The 25,211-nt window shown below is 44.0% G+C and overlaps 1 protein-coding gene and 1 long non-coding RNA gene across 5 annotated transcripts in view; both read left to right on the top strand.

Moving 5' to 3' along the window:
* RAPGEF4 (Rap guanine nucleotide exchange factor 4) overlaps positions 1–25,211 on the top strand; it is a 166,137-nt gene that overhangs the window by 44,569 nt on the left and 96,357 nt on the right. Inside the window, exon 1 of one of the 3 annotated variants that reach the window (XM_083467927.1) lies at positions 6,678–6,978. The exons of the other annotated variants lie outside the window; for them this stretch is intronic. The gene's annotated coding sequence lies outside the window, so the exon portion shown is untranslated. Of the gene's footprint in view, positions 1–6,677; positions 6,979–25,211 lie in introns of those variants that run through there. 3 annotated transcript variants of the gene reach the window in all.
* Positions 5,761–16,900, top strand: LOC310691361. Of its 2 annotated transcripts, none has more exons than XR_014518479.1 (2): positions 5,761–6,233; positions 15,481–16,900. It is a non-coding gene; the product is annotated as an uncharacterized lncRNA (long non-coding RNA). The 2 variants fall into 2 exon arrangements; XR_014518480.1 differs by lacking the exon at positions 5,761–6,233 and adding an exon at positions 15,067–15,278.

The following is a 25,211-nucleotide window of genomic DNA, read 5'->3' as shown; positions in this document are numbered from 1 at the left end:
TCTGTCTGCTTCCCAAGTTTGTCATTTATGCAGCTAATCAGGAACTCCTGGGTGTGGGTCTCCACTTCCGCCTATTTATGAGCAGTGATAACAAAACTGAGAAGTGTCCAGGAGTGGCCAGGACTCTCACAATCCTTTCTGATTGTTTTTCTTTTTTTAATCATTCTGCTAACTTACAAAGCATGATGCTCCAGTTCTTCCTGCTTCGCAAGTGCACAAGTCTGTACATTTTCTTAGCTGTGGGTGGGAAGGAATAAGATTAAATAAAACATAAGCAGTGCAGTGGCGTAGCGTGGGTTGTCAGCACCCGGGGCAAGGCAAGTAATTTGCGCCCCCTAACCCGTGGATTTGCGCCCCCTAATCCTAACCCCCAGATGTTGCGCCCGGTGCGGTTCGCCCCCCCCCTGCACCCCCCACGCTACGCCACTGAAGCAGTGCATAACTCTTGCACACAACAGCTTGCAAGCGTAAGTTACCTTGCTTTCTCCTTTCCATATGCTGTCCCATATGCTTTTAATTTTATTTTTTTGCTGCTCTTGTGCCTAGAAATATCTTTAACTAAATTTCAAGTTAAAAAATAAAATAAATGGGCAAATGATATAATTACTCCAACTGCAAGGAGGAAGCATAATTTCCTTAGCATTATTTCAGTGCGCCAAATTCAAAGGGAACTCTTTAAACCCCACCCGATAAACCAAGCTCATGGATTGTCTGGGGGCAAAATAAACCAGGCAATCCATGAGCAGTAAGCCATAGAACAAATCTTGGCTACAGAATGTGGCTGCTTTGCTCCTTCTCCAGTCCTGCTGTTGCCACGCTGCTAGAAGCTAAGCCATGGTTTGGTTTAGCATTACATCCAAACCCAGACTTATTGCTTATGTCACTCCAGCCAATGAGTCTGAGTTTGGATGTAATGCTAGGCCATGCCATGGCTTAGCTTATAGCAGCACAGCAGTAGTAGGACTGGAGGAGCGGGAAAAGCAGTCACAATTTTCTCTCCAGGAACCAGCATGTTTGCCCCATGGTTTGGCTTAGAATTCCATGTGGTCCAGGTCAAATCCTGGATGAGGTACACCCAGGCAAGTTGTTTGCTTAGTAAGAATTTGAGTCCTGGTCTTCCCAGGCCTTTTAATCCCTATAGCATGCCAGTTTTCCAAGGTTTTAGACTCTTTCTTTATTATTCTTTAACGGAACGGACCCTGTTCGCAACCAGAGGTACCACTGTATACCTTTTTCCATCTATAAGACGCCCCCATGTATAAGACACCCCCTATTTGGGGGGACTTTGATTTAAGAAAATGGGAAGAGATCTATCTGTGTATAAGACACCCCCCAAATTTTGGACATCATTTTTTTTTTGGGGGGGGGGGAACCTAGTCTTATACACGGAAAAATACAGTAGTTACAGTAGATGTGGTAGCATGTTTGACTTTGCCACCTATTGCCCTAAGTAATTTCTCATTTGGTAAGTGTGCATGTCCCTTTTCCATGTCGGATGCCAAACATCTGCACAGCATGTACACAAAACTCTTGAGCAAATGGGAGCAGGCTTCTTTTGTAGCAAGTGGGATATAGGATACCCTCCTATCCTAGCCCTCTTTGAATGCTTATGGAAGTCAGTTTGCATTTCAAACCGGATGCCATGCTGGCAGTGCTGCACTTCCCCAGAATATCAAAGCCACCCGTGACTCGTTTTAATAATTAATTATGAATTTAGCAAATAGCAAATCAAATGACTCAAGGGACAGAAATATTCCGGTTGTTGCTGTCGACGTTAAAGTTAAGGTGATTGCAATTTCTCTTAATATTTCTAGTGGTGCTTTGCGTTTAAATAAATGATGTGGCAGCTTATAATGCTTGGCACTTCAGTTTTATTGTAAAAATGGATGTGAAAGCTGCTGTGGTGCTCTGCGGCAGTTGTGTTGGGAGAGAGAGGTTCGAATCCCCACTGAGCCTCAAAGTTTCTTGGCTGGCTTGGGCAAACCCACTTTGTCGGATATCCCATGGAGCCTGCTAGGGAGGTGAAATGCCACATCTAGTATCCCGAGCTTCTTGGAGTAAGGGAACAGTGGCTCGGCTGTATCCCTCCAGATGTTGTTTGACCACAACTTCCACCAGCCCCAGCCGACATCAACATCTGGAAGGCCACAGAAGAACCACCTGCTGGAGTAAGGCCTGGATAAAAACGTAACAAATAAATAGGAAACAAATTGCAAATAGCTTCCTGTGCCGTGCCAGGAAAAAACCAGACAGATTCTAGCTCTGGTGCTCATAAAAGAACCCAAGAAAACTCACTTTGATTTTCTGAAACAATCGTTTTATCTAGAAAACGGTATTATTCTTAGGCTAGGCTTCAGCTCATCTGGTCGAAAATCAGGTGTGGTATATTATCGGACTACAGTGGTACCTTAGTTCTCAAATGTAATCCGTTCCGGACGTCTGTTCCAAAACCAAAGCGTTCCAAAACCAAGGCATGCTTTCCCATAGAAAGTAATGCAAAATGGATTAATCCGTTCCAGACTTTTAAAACAACCCCTAAAACAGCAATTTATCATGAATTTTACTATCTAACGAAACCATTGATCCATATAATGAAAGCAGTAATCAATGTACTGTACTATAAAATAAATAAAACAGTATTGTAGATGATAAAAATTAAAATTAATTTTCTTTCTTACCTGCACTGATGATAGTCATTGCTTGGATGGGGGGCTTTTATCCATTTCTGCAGTCACACAATCAATCAATCAATCAATCAAGCCATCTATCAATCAAATCAATCAGTAGCAGAACTGGGATCCACACAGTCACAAAAACAAATTAACTGGAAAAGCCTCAAAACAAAAAACGCAAAATAAACAAAAGCACCAAATACAAGCTCCAAATATCACCTCAGAACACTGCAATCGGAAACAGAAGGCTTGAATTACAATGGGAAGGACGCAACTTAGCAGTACAACAGGAAACACAGGGGGACTAAAACGGAGCAAGTTTGGCTTCTGGGGAAAAAGTTCAAAAACTGGAACACCTTCTTCCGGTTTTGCAGCGTTCGGGTTCCAGGTTGTTTGCGAACTAAGCTGTTCAAAAATGGAGGTATCACTGTATGTTTTTTATTTGTTTGTCCTCTTAGCCCTGCATTTGTGGTGTCAGCTGATCAGCGGGAGGGTGGGGTTCGATCCCACATTGGGTCCCTGCAGCCGATGCAGTAGGATGCAGCCCCCATTCATCAGCCGACGAGCGGGGATTCAATTCTGCTCGGGGAACAGGCACACGTGTAAGACGCAGGCTTTGTTTTCACACTTCCTGCAGTGGCAGCAGCAAATGAAGGGGAGAAAGAATCTTCCATATTCTCCGTAGTAGGGTTGGAATGTATCTGATTGGTAGGATGGTTGTCTACCCAATGTTGAGCATGCTTATTCTCCATTTGTGCTAGCGTTCATGTGGATTTCCAATACCGACATTGTGGGATGGGCAGCGGTGCTTACCTGAGTGCACATTACCCAGCAGCGGAAATGCTGTATTTTCTTCATTGGTGCCTTCAGACAGCGCCCACCTCCCTGCCACTCTGCCCCTCCCATTCTAACTTCTGGTAAGCCCCAACAGAGCAGAGACATCGCCTTGCCAACAAAGGTCCGTATAGTAAAAGCTATGGTTTTCCCAGTAGTGATGTATGGAAGTGAGAGCTGGACCATAAAGAAGGCTGATCGCCGAAGAATTGGTGCTTTTGAATTATGGTGCTGGAGGAGACTCTTGAGAGTCCCATGGACTGCAAGAAGATCAAACCTCTCCATTCTTAAGGAAATCAGCCCTGAGTGCTCACTGGAAGGACAGATCCTGAAGCTGAGGCTCCAATACTTTGGCCACCTCATGAGAAGGGAAGACTTCCTGGAAAAGACCCTGATGCTGGGAAAGATGGAGAGCACAAGGAGAAGGGGACGACAGAGGACGAGATGGTTGGACAGTGTTCTCGAAGCTACCAGCATGAGTTTGACCAAACTGCGGGAGGCAGTGGAAGACAGGAGTGCCTGGCGTGCTTTGGTCCATGGGGTCACGAAGAGTCGGACACGACTAAATGACTAAACAACAACAACAAGCCCCATTGGCCTCCCCTGCCATCTGCTACCTTGCATTTCAGTCTAGATAAGGGAGTTCACATATGCAACGTGGAAATCTTGTGCGTCCTGATGCCTGGTAAACGAATTAGGTACAGAACAGACCTATAAAAGCTGAGCTTCCTTTGGCTTTTTTAAAGAAAGCCGGGGGGGGGGGACCGACAAGCAAGTTGGGAAAGTGGGTTCTCACATGAAACAGTGGGCAGGCATGTGCTCTGCCACTCCTGCTATTTAATGGTATCTTCAAAGGGATTGTAAAACAGGGAAGATCTTCTTTGCTTCCAGCCACTACAGATCCCATGACACGTTTGCTGCAAGAGCAGAAATTATTTCTCTCCTCCCACTCCCCTCTCGTGGCCAGAACTAATTTCTGTTTGGATAACTTGCTCTGCCAAAGCCAACATCTCCCTGGCAATCTCAGCCGGTTACAGTATTCCGCCAAATCTCCTGCCCCTAGAATTGTGCAGCATTGCTAGTTGTTCTCAGTTGCTGGAAATCTGCCGAATTGAGAGGCTGTAATTCAAGACGGGAGTGAGGACATCCTTCTGTACATTCGTAAGATTCTTCTGGTGTTGGGATAAAAGGTGCTAAATCTCTTTATTGTTACTATTTGAGGAAGTTGAAAGATTAACAACAACAACAACACTTCATGGTGCATTTTGAAAAGCTACCGTTTTGGTAATTCTCTGCATTTTTTTGTTTTTGCAAGATTGTTACATGCAATAATCGAGGCCGCGCTGATCTTCTCAACTCTTAAATGTATATTTATTTATTTAACACACATTTTCATCCTGCCTTATTTCCAAGGGTCTTGAGGCAGAATATGTTGTTTTATCATTGCAACAATCGCCCTGCAAGGTAGCTTTGGCTGAGAGAGCCTGGCCTGAAATCACACAGTAAGGGACTTGAATGAAGTTTCCCTAACCTTAGTCCTACACTGGGATGCACTGTGGTCTAAACCACATCCATCAGTGGACCTTCTCTGACAAGAGCACCCTGGAAGTTAAGCAAGAAAGTCAAGAAGGAAGAATCAATTCTTGGGTTCTTTAGCTCTTTCTCACTTTATTCGTTTTGTTACAATGCTGTGCTGCGTTTCTCAGGATTAAGTCCCACTGTGTTCAATAGGATTTACTCCCAGGCCAGGGACGTGGGTGGCGCTGTGGTCTAAACCCCTGAGCCTCTTGGGCTTGCTGATCAGAAGGTTGGTGGTTCTAATCCCCATGACGGGGTGAACTCCCGTTGCTCTGTCCCAGCTCCTGCCAACCTAGCAGTTTGAAAGCATGTCAAAGTGCAAGTAGATAAATAGGTACCGCTGCGGCGGGAAGGTAAACGGCATTTCTGTGCGCTCTGGTTTCCTTCACGGTGTTCCATTGTGCCAGAAGCGGTTTAGTCATGGTGGCTACATGTGGACAAACGCCAGCTCCCTCAGCCTGAAAGCGAGATGAGTGCCGCAACTCCATAGTCTCCTTTGACTGGACTTAACCGTCCAGGGGTCCTTTACCTTTACCTTTTACCTAGTCCTACACTCTGACCACAGCACTGCACAAGCTCTCTGTATGGACAAGAGTTCATACAACAACACTGATGCCTTGAAGATCATCTCATGTCAACTGGACATCATTTGCTGTTATTCACAGAGCAGGTCTGTTTCCTTCAGCTTCAGATTTATAGCAGGAGGGGTGGAGAGCAATTAAACTAGGCAGAAGCGTGGTATGGATTGATTTAGACAGGGAGCAAAGTTGTCAGGCTGTTCAGATTTTGAAATGAATAAAAGCTGTGGGGCATTTTCTATTACTTGAGTGTTTGAGAGTGCTTATGAAAATTTTAAACTTAAAAAAAGTACAATCTTGTGGTGTCTTGGCCTGAAAACATCATGAATAAAATATGGTCTCTTATTGCTAGGACACTCCTTGATTACTCGAAAGCCTGGAAGAACGTGGCAGCGGTTCATTCACTTTGTCCTTTGCTAATTGCTGTAGTAAACTTGTTGGCATCTTCGGAGGCGCAGTGTAAAACATCAGCCGTGAGGACAGTTCTTAAGAAGAGCAACTTGCAGCACACTTTGAAATGTCAGACGTTCCAAAGCGAGCAGGGCAAGAGGAAGTGGATTTGAGCGAGAGAGTGAGTGTGTAACCTATGCATCCTGTGCAGTGTAATTAAATAAAACCTATTTATGAGCACGAGCTCATGGCCGCTAATGGATGTTAAATGCATTAAAGCCTGACCCACTTTGTATCCGGTTTCCCCAAAACACTATTACACTGAGCAAATAGTAAATCTGAATGTGTATGGCTATTATCAATGAGTTACACATATCAAAATTCCTGAGTTTCTGCATGCAAATTATTTGCCCGAGACCATCTGTCTAAGCTAAATATATTTCAGAAGAATAAATTGCAAACAGACCTTCGAACCACAGCAGCCTTCTTTTGCAGGAAGGGAAGGGCACCTATGGTGACTACTTCTTTCCCAGCAGGGAAATTGGAAGTGAGAATCAATACATCCAAACAGTGTGATTTCTTGTATGCCTATCAGTTGTTTCATAGGGGATGGACTGGGTGGGGAGAAAGAGAGAGAGAGAAATCTATGCTGCATTGGCTGTCTAATTTGGATTGCCAATGGTAATGCAGAGCCACTCGCTTAAAAGAAAGGTAGGATGCAGAGGCAGAAACATTAGTGCTAATCTGCAGCAGAAAGACTAGATAAATCAGCAGAGCTCGCCTCTCGTACATCACTAAGGGAGAAGCTGAGTGCTACTCGACCATGTGCCTGAACAGTCACATCATTAAGAATGGAGCATGGATGCAAAATCTAAAATTCACTTTTAAGGCTGCTTGCTGGGTTGGACTGATAAGAACACTACAGTGTAAGTTTTTGAAATTTCATATAGGTGGGGGCGGCGGCGGCAGGCTCAGCATTATTTTCTAATTGAATCGTGTTCTTTTCACTTTTGCTATATTTGAGCTCATGCCTTCTTGATATATAATTGGCATTGCTTGACTAACGAATCAGAGTTTTCCATTTTAACATTTCTTTGTGCTCAGCCAGAGGAGTTTGGATATTCCCCCCCACCCCCCATTAACTCTCAGTTTTTTAATGCTGCAAACTAGTGGGGGAAATACTTGAGAAGCAAGAGTAATGCGTCTCAGTGTGTGTGTGTGTGTGTGTGTGTGTGTGTGTGTGTGTGTTAGTGCACCAATGTTATAAGTGTTTTATTCTTGGCAATGCTTGCTAATGAAAGGATGCTTTCTGAAAAAAAAAAGGGGTTCTGAAAATGTAGTATAGGTATTTTCCATAATTTCCCCCCCAAAACTGAGCAGTTGTATTTAACATCACTTTTACATCTGCAACAGAGAGCAGGGAGGGAAATGGCACAGGAACTATTGATTGCCAACATGAAATCTGCATTTAAGAAGTTTTTGAACAGATTTGATTTCACGCTGGTTCCTATCCTCCAAAAGCAACCAGATTAGATTATCATATTTAATCACCACACAGTATGTAGCAAATAAATGCATTTGAAACTCCTCAAATATATTATCCTGCATTAAGCTAAAACGCTGCTCTCAATAGATGTTTAAAAAACTAAGCCTGACGCTACTTTTCAGAAGAACATGATTTAATAATAGATGTGCCAAGTGCAAAGGGAAACAAATGGAGTTTTGCTGTAGAGATTCAGAGGTAGTGATTTTAGTTCAAAAATGCAATTTTTGAACCTTAAATGCTGAAATCTAAAGAGCACATGTCCTTTATGGCATTAGGAAAAGTCGTTATGATACTGTTAGTCACAGTATTCGCCATCAGAAAGAAAGAAAGAGAAAAACAGTTAGTTTATTGGATGAAGTGTTGTTTGGATAGAGAAAGTGGGTTCTAATTTCACCTCATTTAAGAATGCACTGGCTGACTGTGTTAGCATTTTCCCAGGTTCCAGTTTTCTAGTCTGGAAAGTATGAAAGACAATCTCTATATCTGCAGGGCTGTTATAAGAATGAATGGTTGTCACCTCAGTGGTTGTCCCAGGCTGTGTCTAGAGTTTGGAGCTCCCGTGGCAGTTTGATTTAACAAATGTAGTGCTAAACAAGAAGCGTGTGTTGTGGTCGTTGGGGTCCCAGCTTCCTTATTCCTTGCACTACTGAGTTTTTGTTTACAAGCAGAAGAAACTGCTGATTTGATTTTGACTGCTCTGCAGTGCCACCCTGAAAGTGGACAGGGAGTTTCCTGGAGCCAGTAAGGTTCCTCCTGGCTTTGAGTAACTCCTGGTTTTGGTTTCTCCATCTAAGCATTGCGTCTTTCAGTTTAAGATGAGCTGCTCTCCTGTTCCTGGGAGAACCATCAGCTTATGTCTTAGGTAACAGCTCTAACTTGGAAAAAAACCACACACATTACATATATTTATTAATATACTCACTCATACCTCAAGAGTTTCCTAGGAGACCGCGTGCTTAGAGACACTGATTGATTAGGTCATCTCGGTCCAGTATCTTCCACAATAGTGGAAGGAAAGGAATTCAAAGAATATTCTCTGTACCCACAGCCTGTGTTGCGTTGCCATAAGAGTGCCTAACATCTGGAGGAGCCAGGATCAAATCTCTACTCAGTCACGAAGTAGGTCACCTAAGAGTGATCTTAGGTAGGGTTGCCATATTTCAAAAAGTGAAATTGTTGAGCTATTTTTGGCCAAAGTTGCTGAGCTTTCCTTAGCTTTGCCAAAAGTTGCTGAGTTTTTTTAAAAAGGGAAATCAGCAAAAACGACCCTGCCTACATGGGTTGCCATACACCTGGATTTTCCCAGACATTTTTGCCAATTTCTGCCCAGGCACTGCATCCGACTGCAGAGTATGTCTGGGAAATTCCAGACTTATTGCAACCCTACCTTAGGCCAGACTAGCCTACTACGCAAGGTTGTTGTGAGGATAAAGAATGTGTGTTGGGGAGGAGAAGCATGTGATCACCTTGAGCTCCTTGAGGAAAAGGTGGGATATGAAAAAAATGATAATAAATAATATGCACACACACGTGCGTGCACACACACACACACACTTCCACAACCACTCAATCTCCACTTCCCCCAAGAAGTTCTAATCTGGCATATGTACGATTACGAAACGTAATGAGTGTTTTACTTCACTGTCATGTGAGACATCAGGCTCTTCCTTGAGCCCAATTAATGTCTACTTCAATTTGGGAGGTTTGATGAAGCACTCGTATGATTTGGATTGACTGGTCACACAAATTCTGTTACAAAGTCATGGATTTTGCTTGTTATTCATCAAATAAGGAATGCGTTCCACACGGCGGGGACCGTTGTCGTTTCGTTCACAACACCAAATAAACTTGTTCATTCTCAAGTCTTTCTTCAGAACTGGGTTGACAAAATGAGGGTACTGCTTTCGTTTTCTGTCCCCCCCTCCTTTTTTAAATGGAATGTTATCACTGAGGTCCCTAATAAGACCTACCACAGATGTGTTCCTGTTTGCATCTGTCAGCGTTGCCATAAATTTGTCAGTGTTATGCATCGTGACCCTGCGCAAGTGAAGTTCAAGAGGCACTGACTGAAGACTGTTAAATCAACTACGTGGGTCAGCAGTTCAGGGTGTTAAGCCAGATGGTGCCAGGAGTTCAAGTTAGGGTCAAGAGATCCTTTCCAGGGAATTGGAAGCTGAGTGTCTGGAAAAGATGTGCAAGCCTGATAGTGTGAGCAGGAGAAGCCGAGGAACAAAAACAGGCTCTAAGCAAGGACAGAGATAATGGAGAGAGAGACATTGGGTTATCAGTAGCAGAATATTGTCTCTCTTGCTGAGACAAGATTAGTCAGCCTGGGTGATTTTCAAGTACAGTCATATCTTGGATCCTGAACATCTTGGTACTTGGACGTTTTGGTTCCCGAACACCGCAAACCTGGAAGTGAGTGTTCTGGTTTATGAACTATTTTGGGAAGCCAAACATCCGATGGGGCTTCCGCGGCTTCCGATTGGCTGCAGGAGTTTCTTGCAGCCAATCAGAAGCTGCGCTTTTGTTTCCGAACATTTTGGAAGTCGAACAGACTTCTGGAACGGGTTCTGTTCGACTTCCAAGGTACGGCTGTATCTTTGCGGGGAGGGGAAGTCTTTTGGAGAATATTCTGTTTTAATAGCAGGGTTGCATTCCTAGCTACAGCCCAAAAGGTTCTGAGTTCAAGGCTAGCTGCTACTGAAAAGATTTATATGTGTTAATGTTATCCTGCCTGTATAGCATATCCTGTAAAGACTGTCGCCGGAAGAATCCTTTTGTGTGGCATACATTTCTCAACCCTGTGTAAAATATAACGGGAAAACTGGAAACGGACATTTGTCAATGTAATTCAGCATGGAGGCTGTTAGTAGGCTTCAGACACCATACTCCTGTTTGGGATGAATTTGACCACCTCCTTTTTCTGATCTAGAGACAGAGAAGAACTTTACTTTCTAAACAGTTGTGTGATTACTTTTGGCAGGGACGAAGGCAATTTGCGTGTGTAAGACCACCTGCTCTGGTTTGTCAGGCCCAAATTGGACATGGCAGCTGCAGACCTGCCTTCTGAAATGCAGGTCTGCTCTTGCCATGAGGGAAGCATGGCTGGGAGGATAGTCTGATGTTAAGAACAAAAGGGATGTATCCATGGGGAGGGGTAATGCCCCTCTCCAGCCCTGTAGTTTTGTTGTTGTTGTTTAGTCTTTTAGTCGTGTCCGCCTCTTCATGACCCCATGGACCAGAGCACGCCAGGCACTTCTGTCTTCCACTGCCTCCCACAGCTTGGTCAAACTCATGCTGGGAGATTTGCAAACACTGTCCAACCATCTCGTCCCCTTCTCCTTGTGCCCTCCATCTTCCCCAACATCAGGGTCTTTTCCAGGGAGTCTTCTCTTCTCATGAGGTGGCCAAAGTATTGGAGCCTCAGCTTCACGATCTGTCCTTCCAGTAAGCACTCAGGGCTGATTTCCTTAAGAATGGATATGTTTGATTTAGAGCCCCAATATTCTCCTCTAGCCCCCAGGATTCTATGCTGAAGTGAGATTAGTTGGGAGAAAAGGACCTGGGATGGAGGCCCCAGGGTGAGAGAAGTGGTGAGCACCCCTCACCCAGCTTTGATGTGTGATGGGGCATTCAGGAGGACAAGTCTGTCACTGTCATGTATGTTGCCGAGCGCATTGTGCCTTGGGGGTGGCAGGGACAGTATGGCAAAAGAAAATGTCTGGCCAGCTTAGTTTCATTCCACGAAAATGGCTTTATGAAGATAGTGCAGCTGGGGATGGCAGATGTTTCCTCCTGACATGGAAAATCTGTGGAGTGTTGTGCCCTGAAAAGGCGAAACCTTTTGTGGACTAGAGGCTACATCATCTGATGAGTGAAATGATATCCTAAGCTCGCACCAATGCCAGGTTCTCTGGATGGTCTCCCATCCATGTATTGACCAGATCCAGACCTGCCTAGCTTTAGCAAGATGCTGGCCTAATGGACTTTCAGACCATACCCTGGAGATTCATATTTTGTTCTGCTTGCCTTTGTGTGAAAATACACAATCTGCATTTTAACAAATGACACTGAAGTCAGAGGATCCGTGTCAATGCTATATTCAGTATCTCTCTCTCCCCGCCCCCCAGTTTAGACATTAGACATTCAGCTGACTGAATGGTCAAAGAGCAGGCATGTTGCTCTCTCCTCCAAAGTTTCCTTCTTCCCATTTGATTCAGCACCACCACCACTGACTTATTACTTACCCAAAGGTAAAATGCAATAAAATGATTAATGATTAACTGTGTTTTCATCACAGTTTAAACCAAGCAGTGGAAATCACTTCCATAACACCGGAATCCATTTTCTGCAGTCGAAAGCCCATCTTGAACTCAGTAGAAGTTCCCCACTCATAGGATATCCCCTCTTTTCTTGAGAAGGAAGGATCTCATGTTGTGAACCTTCACAAGTACAACCAGGGCTTTGCTTTATAATGGCATATTATTGCACGTGAGAGGCGAACAGCTCTTCCACCAGGTTAAAAGATGAGCTAGCAAGGCAGGCATCTGAGCCAGGGCTATCTAAGCCAAGGTTTCCTAGTGTCCTTACAGACACTTTTTTTGGTTCAGCATTCAAAGCCTTCTTTCCCTTTCTTGATAATGAGACTTCGTGTTCCCAGTGAACGCTTACCCCCAATATACAATGACAATTATTCTTTTCCCAATTATGCTACACCCATCTGTGCAGAGGATTTCTTTTCTTCCTTTTTTTTTTTAAATGAAGTTTTAATAATAATGACAGAATGGTGTCTAGCACATCTCCTAGGATTAATGATGAGCTGGAAGAGTTGATGGCTGAAATGTATCCAAAGGCTATTAACGCCAGTTAGTCATTAATCCTTTCTAAAGCCCCAGGCAGAGGTCGTTGCCACTGTTATCAGATGGGCATGAGACAAAAACAGGTCGGTAGTGGATTTTACCATAATGCCTGTATAAATTGATATGTTCAGTCTATATGCGTTATGGGTCATTTGAGATCAAGATTCAAGGGTTTGGGATCGTGTCTCTATAGCTACTATGGTCATGATTGCTTTTCTTTTTTGAAAAAACTAGTGTTCATACGTATTCATGACCATATGTCAAAAGAACTGCAAACAATATGCACAAAAAAGATTTGCTTTGCTGAGAATACATTTCTAGGCTCTCCTGGAAGAAGCAGCCGCCACTGTGATAGGATTTCTAATGGGCTTACCAGCTTCTGAACTAGAACCTCAGCTGCAGCAATGAACAAATCTCCACGTTTTGTTCCATCCCTGAAAACCTTCCCTTTGGGTTCCTGCATATCAAATCTCTGTTAAAGGAAGACGTGAAACAGCAGACCAGGGCTTCGTTTCTGGGCTATTGGCAACCCCGTACATGAACGAAACTGCCGGTGTGCTGAGTTTCCTGGGTTCGTGGGGATAGGGAAGGAATATTTGGTGCCTAATACTGGTTGTGGGGCTTTTGGCCCATTCCATGATATCATTGTACTTTCACATGATGCTTGATAGCTTCTTTTATGGTTGTGCATTTTCACAGCTGTGCCCAGTATAGGGCAACAGATATCCATGAATATCAGGTGTCTGTACAGGCAAATGTAATGCAAGGAGGACCTTTGCAGAAGAGCTAAGATAACAGCACTCCTCTTGCATCTGGGGAGGTCAAAGGTTTTGGACCATTCCCTCAGGAGGGCTGAGATTACACATCTACAGCCAGACACATCCTAACCTTTCCTCCTTATCTCTGTGCAGTCACCATTAAGCGATGTCAGTATTAATGCTGTACTGGGACTATAAGAGCTGGGGATGCTCTGATTTTTTTGCTTGTCTAAGTGAGATGCTTTTGGGGATGCCTGTATAGATTCAGGTTTATGGAATCTTTCAAACGTGGCAAAACATAATCTGGAATTGCCACCAGCATCTCTGCTGACTTTGCACCTGGCTGTAGCAGTGGGGTGCCTTGATAGCTGCTGCCTGCTTTAATTCTACACCCTGCATGCATGCCTTCTCCTGTACAGAGCAACACCACTCTAGTACTGCTGAATTTCTGCACTGTACAGAAAGACAGAGAAAATTTTCATGTAGAAACAAAAGGGCACATTTCTGAAACGTAGCAGAGGCTTTTTAGTGGTGGTCACGTTTCAGCAAATAATGAACTCAAGGTGGGCCACAAAGCCCTACATGCTGCACACAGTTTTAAAAACCTTATTGGGTTGCCACTGGACTCCTGAGAATCTCAAGGTTCATTTTTCCACCCTTCATGTATGCAGAGAAATGTTTTAAAATGTGATAGAGAAACAATGAATTAGAATGGGTCTCATGAAGTTTAAATGAGAAACGATCTAATTGACATTTTGCAAACCACTACGCAACCTGCATTGTTTTTTTGACATTCGCTCTTCTAATTTTGTGGTGCAGTTCTGCAACCAAATAATATGCACAAAGAATGCAGGAATCTGGAGAATGGAATTTAAAATTAGAAAGCAGAAAAATTGAAAGAAACCCAAGTCGACAAATGCACCCATCCGCAAGGAGGCCATGCTACTTCTTAAGTTCCTAGTTTTGGGCCCCATTAGTAACTGGTTTCCTTGTTGCTGTTAAGCGTCAAGAAGCGTTGTTCTAGCAGTATAGTGATTTTTCACTTGAGTATCCTTGATAGACAAGCAGAGAAGAGATTTATTTTGTGGGGCAGGATTTGCCAAAAGCACCTGGCATTACTCCAGCTTATGTTACTGCAATATGAAATAGAGAGCCTCCAGTTCAGAGTGACTCTTTGTTGTTTGCTTAGAGCTATTTCCTAGCATAAGATATTAGCGAAGTCCTGATCCCTTGCAAATCCTAGCCCTGCTTACCTGGATTCAGTGGGACTTACTTCTGAGTAGACATACTAGCCTTTCAGCCTTGTTCAGCAGCAAAACAGTGCTTTGGCTGTTTCAAAAGCCAATGTTATCTAAAATTTGCAGCTTTGAACAATGTTTTCCACCAGCCTTCCAGCTAACTCTTTTTGTGCGTTTGTGGTTTGATTTACTAAGACGTATGCCAGTACATGCTCATTTGTCGTGACAGCTTCCTGCCTAGGCCATCTCCCCAAAGACCCAGCCAGACGGAATAACATTTTAATTTTTTATTCGCATCCTTCAACTCTGCTTAGCTGATAGTTGCGGTTCTCTCCGTGAATAAGGACCAATTAAAATTACTGTGTTGGCGAGCTTGGAGATATAGAGTAGGTTTGTGGGGGATTTGGTCTTGTGATTGCTTCATCATGTGCCTAGTCCACATGATGCTACCATTTTGCCTGCTTCATCCTGTGCCAAATTCTACATCGATCCACTTAACCCACATTCTCAACAATATCAGTTTGGTCATGTGAATTGCCCTGAGGGGAGAGAATCCCAGCAGTCAGTTTGAAATAGTCACAGCATTTATTTATGAGGCTTTCCTAGATTTGCAGGCATAGCACAGAATTGATTTTAGGGCTGAACCAACTCTGTTTGCCGTTTTAGAAAATGAGGGGTGGGGAGGCTTTTGAAAGTTCCTGTCATGTTTAGTCAGGCCTTCGCTATGTGCTTTTTTCCACCAGTGACAGCAAATGATGTGGGCCCGCAAGTGTCACGGTGTGTCGCGGTGTGATGACATGGCCTAAACATCACAGGGACAGGGTAACTAGCCTTAAACTTCATATTGATGTTAAAAGCCACACCTTTGCTTCAGTACTTTCGACATGTCACTAGCAATTCTCTTGTTTCACCCTGAGGGAAAATATTTTTCTTTGAAGAGATTTTTCTTTTTCAGATATATACATATCATTATTATTTTTAAATATATATATAAAAATCCTTCCTGGTGTGTGTTTTTTTCCAGATTCCAAAATTAGAACAAGGCAAATTTCCTCATGGGACTCTTGGTGCAAGGAGGCATTGAACTTTTGCTGCCACTATAGCCTGAAGGAGCTTTTGCCGGTGGATGGGCCTATGTTTTTCTGTGCTGTTGCCCCTTAAATTTGACTGTGTTGTGCTTTTGGCTTCTTCTTCTTCTGCTGCTGCCGCTGCTGCAAATTGTACTGTTTTGTAAATTGTGACGCTTGTGCGTATCGTTTACTTAAGAAACCACTGAAACCAACTCCTCTGTGATGTTTGTTACGCAGTATGTCAACGTGCCAAGTTAAAGTTGTTACAGATATTGTCAAAGTTGAATCGCCTTCACTTTGAGAGTCAGTCTGTGTGTGATTAAAAATGGCAGCAACATTAAAATGTAATTTGTGTATTTATATATATCGATGGTTCCGGTGAACTCCCAGGCCCAATATTTAACATGAGTAGTAGAGTTCAGGGGGTGGAGAAACTTGCTATTATATTTTCCTGGATTTATACAGTTTCATTCTGGAAACATTTTAGAAGCCTTGCTTTCAAAACGAGAGATTAATGATCCAGTCGTTTGCTGTGCAATCACAGTCACGGCCAAAAGCTACAACCCACACATCATTTTAAATGAATGGCAAAACTTTCATGATAAGTCCATGATATCGCCTGTCATTCTACTTCTTTTCCTCCCTTCCCCCCTTTCCCCTGTGAAATCAACAAGGCATTCTTAATATCGCTCATCATCCCAAATATTGGTCTAACACTTGAAAAGTGGAAGAAACAAGTAATCCTTAAAAATGCAAACACATAATAGTGTTGTACCCAAAATATTCAGGAAAAGTTGTAAAGTATAGTGGAAACAGAACATAGGGAAATGATGGATTAGTTTATGCTTTCATATCTTAGTTGCACAGCAGAAGTGTTTGCTATACTGGAGTCCCTTCGAGTGGGGCACGTTTATCAACTAAAACTGCCAAAATATATTGCAAATCTATGTACCTGGATTTGTTTTTACTTTTTTTGTGGTTTCACAAGAAAATCACGCCTCTGATTCCATGTATACATGGATCTAAACCTTGTTCATGTAAATATACATTTTGTTCAGAATGTCTTCGTATCTGTGTGTGTAGAACTGGGGTGGATGGGGAGAATTAATGGAAAAGTAAAAATGGACAAGGAAGTCAACGTTTCCTTAACCTTTATTCTCACTGCTAGTCGGTCACAGATTTCAGAATTGCAGGTAATGCATTACTGCATTAAAGAAGGAATAACTGTCTATGGTGTTGGTAGAAATCTATGAAAGCAGAATTGCCCTTGATTTGGAAGTAAACATCACTGCTTGGTTATTAAAATAGGGTGTTGTGCAGATATTTAGTGCCAAAGCTATATGTACCAAATAAAAATCTCTCCTCTGAAAGTGAGGTGATTGATTTGTCTCTATTGATGTGCTTTGCTCTAAAATATTATCTTATATAGATGATGTGTGCATATAGAAAAGCAGTTGGACACAGCACTCCGGGTGAGAGTCAACTAAAGCAGAATAAGGTGGCACTATTATTTCTCCTTGGGAAAGGAGTACGGCAAGGCTGTATATTGTCTCCCTGCTTATTTAACTTATATGCAGAATTCATCATGCGAAAGACTGGGCTGGATGAATCCCAAGCCGGAATTAAGATTGCCCGAAGAAATATCAACAACCTCAGATATGCAGATGACACAACCTTGATGGCAGAAAGTGAGGAGGAATTAAAGAACCTATTAATGAGGGTGAAAGAGGAGAGCGCAAAATATGGTCTGAAGCTCAACATTAAAAAAATGAAGATCATGGCCACTGGTCCCATCACCTCCTGGCAAATAGAAGGGGAAGAAATGGAGGCAGTGAGAGATTTTACTTTCTTGGGCCCATGATCACTGCAGATGGTGACAGCAGTCACAAAATTAAAAGACGCCTGCTCCTTGGGAGAAAGGCGATGGCAAACCTAGACAGCATCTTAAAAAGCAGAGACATCACCTTACCAACAAAGGTCCGTATAGTTAAAGCCATGGTTTTCCCAGTAGTGATGTATGGAAGTGAGAGCTGGACCATCAAGAAGGCTGATCGCCGAAGAATTGATGCTTTTGAATTATGGTGCTAGAAGAGACTCTTGAGAGTCCCATGGACTACAAGAAGATCAAACCTTTCCATTCTGAAGGAAATCAGCCCTGAGTGCTCACTGGAAGGACAGATCCTGAAGCTGAGGCTCCAATACTTGGCCACCTCATGAGAAGGGAAGACTCCCTGGAAAAGACCCTGATGTTGGGAAAGATTGAGGGCACAAGAAGAAGGGGACGACAGAGGACAAGATGGTTGGACAGCGTTCTCGAAGCTACAAACATGAGTCTGACCAAACTGTGGGAGGCAGTGGAAGACAGGAGTGCCTGGCATGCTCTAGTCCATGGGGTCACGAAGAGTTGGTCACGACTAAATGACTAAACAACAACATTATTTCTCATGATTTGGTCACTATAAATGCCCATTGTTGCCGTCTAGAACTGTGTTTGCTGTTTCAGCATTACTACTATTACTCCATTTATACCTCAACGTCTTCTAAAGAGCTCAAGGTAGCCTCATTTTATCCTCACAACCAGTGCTTTTTTTTCTATATAAAAAAAATGTTTAGGGGTAGTCATATTGAAATAGTGCCCCTCAGTGAGGCCAAACAAAGATTCACAAAATGTTTAGGGGTATGCGTCCCCCCCAAAAGCACTGCTCATATCAAACCTGTGCAGAGAGAGAGAGAGAGAATGACTTGCCTATTTAACCCAGAGAGCCTAGTCCAACATTTGAATTATACTATACCGACTGTCTTACATTGACGATATCATGCTGCTGACACATTTTAAGTGAGTGGTCTACTAAGACCCTTAGTTTTTCCTCCACATGTACTACTCTCTGCCTGGGTGCCACCCACCCTATATTGGTGCATCTGGCTTTTCCTTCCTGAATGCAGTGCTTATTATTATTTATCTCCCTACTGAACTTAATTTTGCAATGTTTGATGAAATGTCACAGGGCAGTGGGACCAGAAAAGCATCTAGCTACTGAAAGCATTTATCATCTCTCCCCCCATTTTTCCACCTTGGCCAACAGCTGCTTTTCAACAAGGCACAAATATCCTATAGCTGTTGAGTCACTGCCTTAATTAGCTTTTCAGAAGCAGGTGGCCGACTGTTGCAGTAGGAGTCTTACTTTTTTTTTTGCCAGCGTCCCTGAAATGTAACAGAGACTGGCATTTCACCTAAGGCAAGGAACCAGATCACTGCCTCTCAGGTCTCCTAATGAGAATCTGCAGGATTTGTCAAACATTGAGCAATATTTTTGAGTTGTTAGCTACCTCGCACCCCTCTTCCCTTTGAGTTGGCAGGGAAAAAACCCTGTAGCACTTGTAACTATGAAATCTTGTTTCTGTTTGTAGGTTCTGTACTGTTGCCAAGTGGTCGCTGGCTCTAGATATTGTTGTGTGTAGCCATAGTGCACATGGCCTGGTTTGCACATCATGCTCAGGCAAATCTTAGCTCAGCCAGAGGCATAACGTGGCTCCTTTGCACCCTTGGTAAGGAGCTGAATTGGTGCTGGGAGAGATCATGGATCAAAAACTCAAAAAGTTTGCTTTTTGTCGCCTTTTGTGCTCCACCAGTGACACAGCCATTGGGGTTGCGTCTTCTCCCCTCTGGCTCTCCTCCTCATCTTCCTCTTCCTCTGTTGGTCCATCTGGCTGCCTTCCTATGTGATTTTTGTGCTCCCCCGGTTCTGCGCCCTGGCGGGGGCCAACTTACCCAATCCCTAGGTACACCCCTGAGCTCAGCACGGCAGGGAAAAGGATCATGGGGGAGCAAGCAGGCTGCAAACTCCACTGCAGAATCCCACACATTCAAACTGAGCCATGGATTCACTTAGTGTGATGTGATTCTCTCTCATATTGCTATCAGTTGGAAGATACTTATGTATTAGCTGCTTTCAATGTTCCCCTTACACATTTAAGCATGATAAGCTACTTTAAATATAAACAATATAAGTAACATGTTGGGTAGGAAACATACACCTGTTGCAGCATCATCATCATCGTTGTTATTATTCAAACTTGAAACAAATAATAAAATATGCTGGGCAAAACAGTATGATATCGAAGTGAAATTGATGGGCAATTGATGTAACTGTTAAGTGATCCAAAGGGGAATAAATAAATAAATTTATGAGGGTACAGAAGCACTGATCTATTTTTGATATGTTCACACATCATATCTTTGGTTTAGACAAAAAAAATCTCTCATTTCTGGTGGGTTAGAAATGGGAAGCCTTTCTAGCCATTTTGAAGGGCTTAGTCATGTGCTTTTTAAATGATGTCATGGGCTTATCTGCATCCCTAAACCCGTGCTGGTATTCAATAACTGTCTATTGGGTTAATTATACCCTGTACAAGGGATGGCCCAGGTATGGAGAACCTGTGGTCCTCCAAATGTTGATGGACCGCAGTTTCCCGTATCATTGACCATTGGGTATGCTTGCTTAGCCTGATGGAAGTTGGAGACAGGTTTCTCATCCATGTTATATATCACCATGTTGATTTTGCAAAGGAGGGTAAAGGTAAAGGGACCCCTGACTATTAGGTCCAGTCGTGGCCGTCTCTGGGGTTGCGGCGCTCATCTCTTTATTGGCCGAGGGAGCCTGCATACAGCTTCCGGGTCATGTGGCCAGCATGACTAAGCCGCTTCTGGCGAACCAGAGCAGTACCTATTTATCTACTTGCACTTTGATGTGCTTTCGGACTGCTAGGTTGGCAGGAGCAGGGACCGAGCAACGGGAGCTCACCCTGTTGCGGGGATTCGAACCACCGACCTTCTGATCGGCAAGTCCTAGGCTCTGTGTTTTAACCCACAGCGCCACCCGTGTCCCTGCAAAGGAGTGTACAAGCTATTAAATAAATAGTTGGGGGGTTTTTTTTGCCACATTGCATAGAAAACAGCACTCCTCAGGCAGAAAGCGCTGTCTGGTGTTTTTAGGAAGCTCTAGAATGTACCTATGCAAAGTTTTACAGAATGAAGAACTTTTGTCTGCTTAAGGAGTTGTACGGCAGAAGGTTCTCGGAAGACCATCTACAGTGGTACCTCGGGTTACAGACGCTTCAGGTTACAGATGCTTCAGGTAACAGACTCCGCTAACCCAGAAATAGTACCTCGGGTTAAGAACTTTGCTTCAGGATGAGAACAGAAATCGTGCGGCGGTAGCGGGAGGCTCCATTAGCTAAAGTGGTACCTCAGGTTATTCCACGTTGAGCTTGGAAAGCTTGCTATCATTTGCATCGTCCTATAACTTCTTTCCTCACTCTCTCACTTCTTATTAAATTAATCAAAGAGGCTTCAGTTAAGTCAAGCCATGCTCTTCTAAAAGCATCATTCACACAAGTGGCAAGAGGGAGATATTCTCTTCAGTACTTTAATATAAAAAAAAATTGAGCAAATGCCAGTGCTCCATCAAAACAATGTAATTTCACAACATTTTTGCATGTGGAAATGTGCTTCAGTAAATAAAACCACAGTTAAAATTAAGGCTTCTTTAGAAAGGCCCTTGTATAATTGAGATTCAGCCTTAGAGGCTGATGCGACTTCTCACAGGTAGATCATTAGATTCCCCTTGTGTTTCGTTGCAGACACAAAGCCAGTACTCTTCCAGTATGATTCATCATGTTTTGCTTCATGAGTTCCTTAAAAAAAACACCTTTAAACAATATTTAGACATGATGCATCAAAACCCATTACAGTGGTACCTCGGGTTAGGTACTTAATTCGTTCTGGAGGTCTGTTCTTAACCTGAAACTGTTCTTAACCCAGTGGCGTAGCGTGGGGGGTGCAGGGGGGGCCGGCCGCACCGGGCGCAACATCTGGGGGTTAGGGTTAGGGGGCGCAAATCCACGGGTTAGGGGGCGCAAATTACTTGCCTTGCCCCGGGTGCTGACAACCCACGCTACGCCACTGTCTTAACCTGAAGCACCACTTTAGCCTCCTGCTGTTGCCGCGCTGCCGGAGCCCGATTTCTGTTCTCATCCTGAAGCAAAGTTCTTAACCCAAGGTACTATTTCTGGGTTAGCGGAGTCTGTAACCTGAAGCGTATGTAACCCGAAGTACCACTGTAGTTAATATTGATTTACTTGATTTATATCCCGCCTGCTCTCCAGGGAACTCAAGGTGGCACACGTGGTTCCCTCCTGCCCATTTTATCCTAACAACAACCCTGTGAGGTAGGTTAGGCTAAGAGGCAGTGACTGGCCCAAGGTCCCCCAATGAGCTTCATTTGAATCCTAGAATCATAGAATCATAGAGTTGGAAGAGACCACAAGGGCCATCGAGTCCAACCCCCTGCCAAGCAGGAAACACCATCAGAGCACTCCTGACATATGGTTGTCAAGCCTCTGCTTAAAGACCTCCAAAGTAGGAGACTCCACCACACTCCTTGGCAGCAAATTCCACTGTCGAACAGCTCTTACTGTCAGGAAGTTCTTCCTAATGTTTAGGTGGAATCTTCTTTCTTGTAGTTTGGATCCATTGCTCCGTGTCCGCTTCTCTGGAGCAGCAGAAAACAACCTTTCTCCCCCCTCTATGTGACATCCTTTTATATACTTGAACATGGCTATCATATCACCCCTCAACCTCCTCTTCTCCAGGCTAAACATGCCCAGCTCCCTCATGGCCACCACCTCACCTTGCCCTGCCCTGCCCTGCCCCGCCCCATCCCTGTTCTAGTGCCCCATCTCTCTCCTAGTCAGAGGCAGCATCGCCCCCACTGCTGTTCTGCCAAACTCATTACACTGCTCTGTGTAGCAATGTTTTCCTCTTTGTGTTCTTAAAGGTAAGATACAGTAGGTCAAATCTATAAACCGTTGTTCTCTCTCTCTCCCACAGACAATTGCGTCGTAATTGATGTTTTCAGCTGTTCTATGATTCCTCTGTTTTAAAGCACTTTTTCTGGTTTTCCTCAATGCATTTCACAGCTTCTCTTACTATACCACCATAGCTTCAAATCCGATAGATTGCAGGGAGAAGCAAAAAAAATCCCCCACTGCAAGGCAGCAAGGGGAAAGGATTTTGTTTGGAGGATTATATAATACAGCATGAGAGAAAGCCAATATACCGTACTTTTCCATCTATAAGACGCCCCTATCTATAAGACCCCCCTCTATTTTAGGGGACTCAAATTTAAGAAAATGAAGGGAGATGGCGGAGGATTGCCCAGAGTTGTTGAGCTTTTTCTTTGGGGGGGGGGAATTGCTGGAAATTGCTCACTGCACACATCGCTAAATCTGCCTCCCATCTGTCCAATCGGCGGCAGAAGCTACCAATCGCTCGCCCAATCAACACCACGTATTGATGCAGCAACTAATAACACCCACAATAGCCGCTGACAGCCTCGGCAGCAACAAATCAAACGTCCATCCTATGCACTACCCATGTATAAGTCAACCCCCACTTTTTAGCATGGTTTTAAAAGAAAGAAAAATAGTCTTATACACAGAAAAGTACTGAACTTTATTCCATTCCTGCATCACTGTAATAACAGATCCACTTTAGAAACACTTTCTGAGAGTGGGAGCCAGGACACCTATTGCCATGAAAGAAATAGGTGCCCTGGCTCCCACTCTCAGATACACAGTGCTCAGACTCGTAGCTCAGTAGTTCCCCAAGGCTTTATTCCACAAGTCGCTACATGGCTTGAACATAGGTCAAAGATGCAGGTCACAGAAGCAGAGCTGTATGGTGCATGGCTAGGCCAAATCGAAGACACTTGACAGGGAAGGCGGGCACCATCATTCACATGGTTCTCATCCTGAAGGAAAGGGCTGAGCCAGCAAGCAGGCACTCATGTGGGCAGGGTAGATTGGCCCATGCCAGTGCCTCCAATGGTGTGACCTTGCAGAATGGAGACTCCTCAACTGGGTCACACCCTTCCCTTCTTGCCGGGACCACCTTGCTCTCAGGAGATCTGTCAGGGTCTGGCCCCATGAGCTCTTCATCTTCTGCTGTGCCATCTAACACCAGCAGGGCAGGGGTGATACCTGCTGAACTGTCCCTCAGACCTTGTGGGGAGCTGGACTATATTTTGAAAAAATAATAATGAATGAATTCCTGTGCCCCACGAATAACCCAGAGATGCATTTTAAATAAAAGGACACATTCTACTTATGAAAAAACATGCTGACTCCCAGACCGTCCACGGGCTGGATTGAGAAGGCGATTTGGCCGAATCCGGGCCCCGGGCCTTAGTTTGCCTACCCATGTTTCAGAACATCTTTGGAAAGTATGAGGGAGGGGTGAATCTTTCATGTGATTATTCATGTGATTATATATTGGGTATGTATGTGTGTAGATATAGATGTATTATTATTATTATTATTAATTATTATTATTAGTATTTATACCCCGCCCATCTGGCTGGGTTTCCCCAGCCACTCTGGATGGTTTACAGCACACTTTTTTTTTTTGGTAAAACATTAAATTTTCCTGATACAGTGTTGTCTTCAGATGTTTTCTAAAAGTCTGATACAGTCAAACCTCAGTTGTCAAACGTAATTGGTTCCAGAAGACCATTCAACTTCCGAAACATTCAACAACTGAAAACTGAAAGTGGAAGCCTCAATACAGTAGGGAAACTCAAAATGGAAGCCGCATAGTGCGTTCAGCTTCAAAAATTGTTCAAAAACCGGAGCAGTTACTTCCTGGTTTTCGGCATTCAGGAGCTGAAACATTCGAAAACGGGGCTGTTCGAGAACCAAGGATTGACTGCCGTGTGTTTCCTTGACATCTGATGGGAGGGCCCTCTGTCTAGTTCCCTGTAACTTCACTCCTTGCAGTGAGGGAACCGCCAGTAGGCCGTCTTAGCTGGACCTCAGTGTCCAGGATGAACGATGGGGGTGGAGACGCTCCTTCAGGTACCCTGGGTCGAGGCTGTTTAGGGCTTTATAGGTCAGCACCAACACTTTGAATTGTGCTCGGAAACGTACCTGGAGCTGTATACTGTGGACCCTCTAGTTACATACGGCTCTGGATACGTAGCTTTTGGGTTACGAACACGACAAACCTGGAAGTGTATACTTGTAGGTTTTGCCATACACACATGCCCAGAAGCGCTCAATCATGCTGCACGCATGGGCCTCTGCCTCCGGACTTTTTGGGTTGTGGACAGACCCCCAAAACGAATTTAATTTGTATCCAGAGGGTCCACTGTAGCTAGATTATGGACATGGTATGCATGGGTCCTTCAGGTTTGGTGGGTCCCTCATTAGTAATGCCCCCTCAGATGGCATTACTCTTGGCAGCACCCTTCCCTAGGTGGACCCTTCAACGTCAGTGATGGCTTCCCTTGCCCTGATGGTGGCAGACCCAGTAGCAAAACAACAGCGACAAAATGGTCCAACTGGTAAGCACTGCTGCTGCCACTCACCATTTTATCCCGCCCCCCCCCTAATGGTGCTCTGGGGACCACCATGTCATGGGACCCGAAAGGCATTGTGGGATATTTAAAATAGTGGGCCTAGCCTGGGCTCCAGCAGTAAGAACAGGGCCAAACCTAAGTGGCTGTAGCTGATATGTTGAGTAAACAGTAGCATGGTGGGTGATGGACCCTTCTGAGGACTTTGGAAATTACCTGGTGTGCTAATCCCTGTTACTGGTCCTGTGTGTGTGTGTGTGTGTGTGTGTGTG

This window comes from Podarcis liolepis (genome assembly GCF_965112155.1).
Source record: "Podarcis liolepis genome assembly, chromosome: 1".
In the NCBI taxonomy this organism is placed as follows: Eukaryota; Metazoa; Chordata; class Lepidosauria; order Squamata; family Lacertidae; genus Podarcis; species Podarcis liolepis.
The sequence above is the reverse complement of the archived record's forward strand: the minus strand, read 5'-3'. Positions and strand labels throughout refer to the sequence as shown.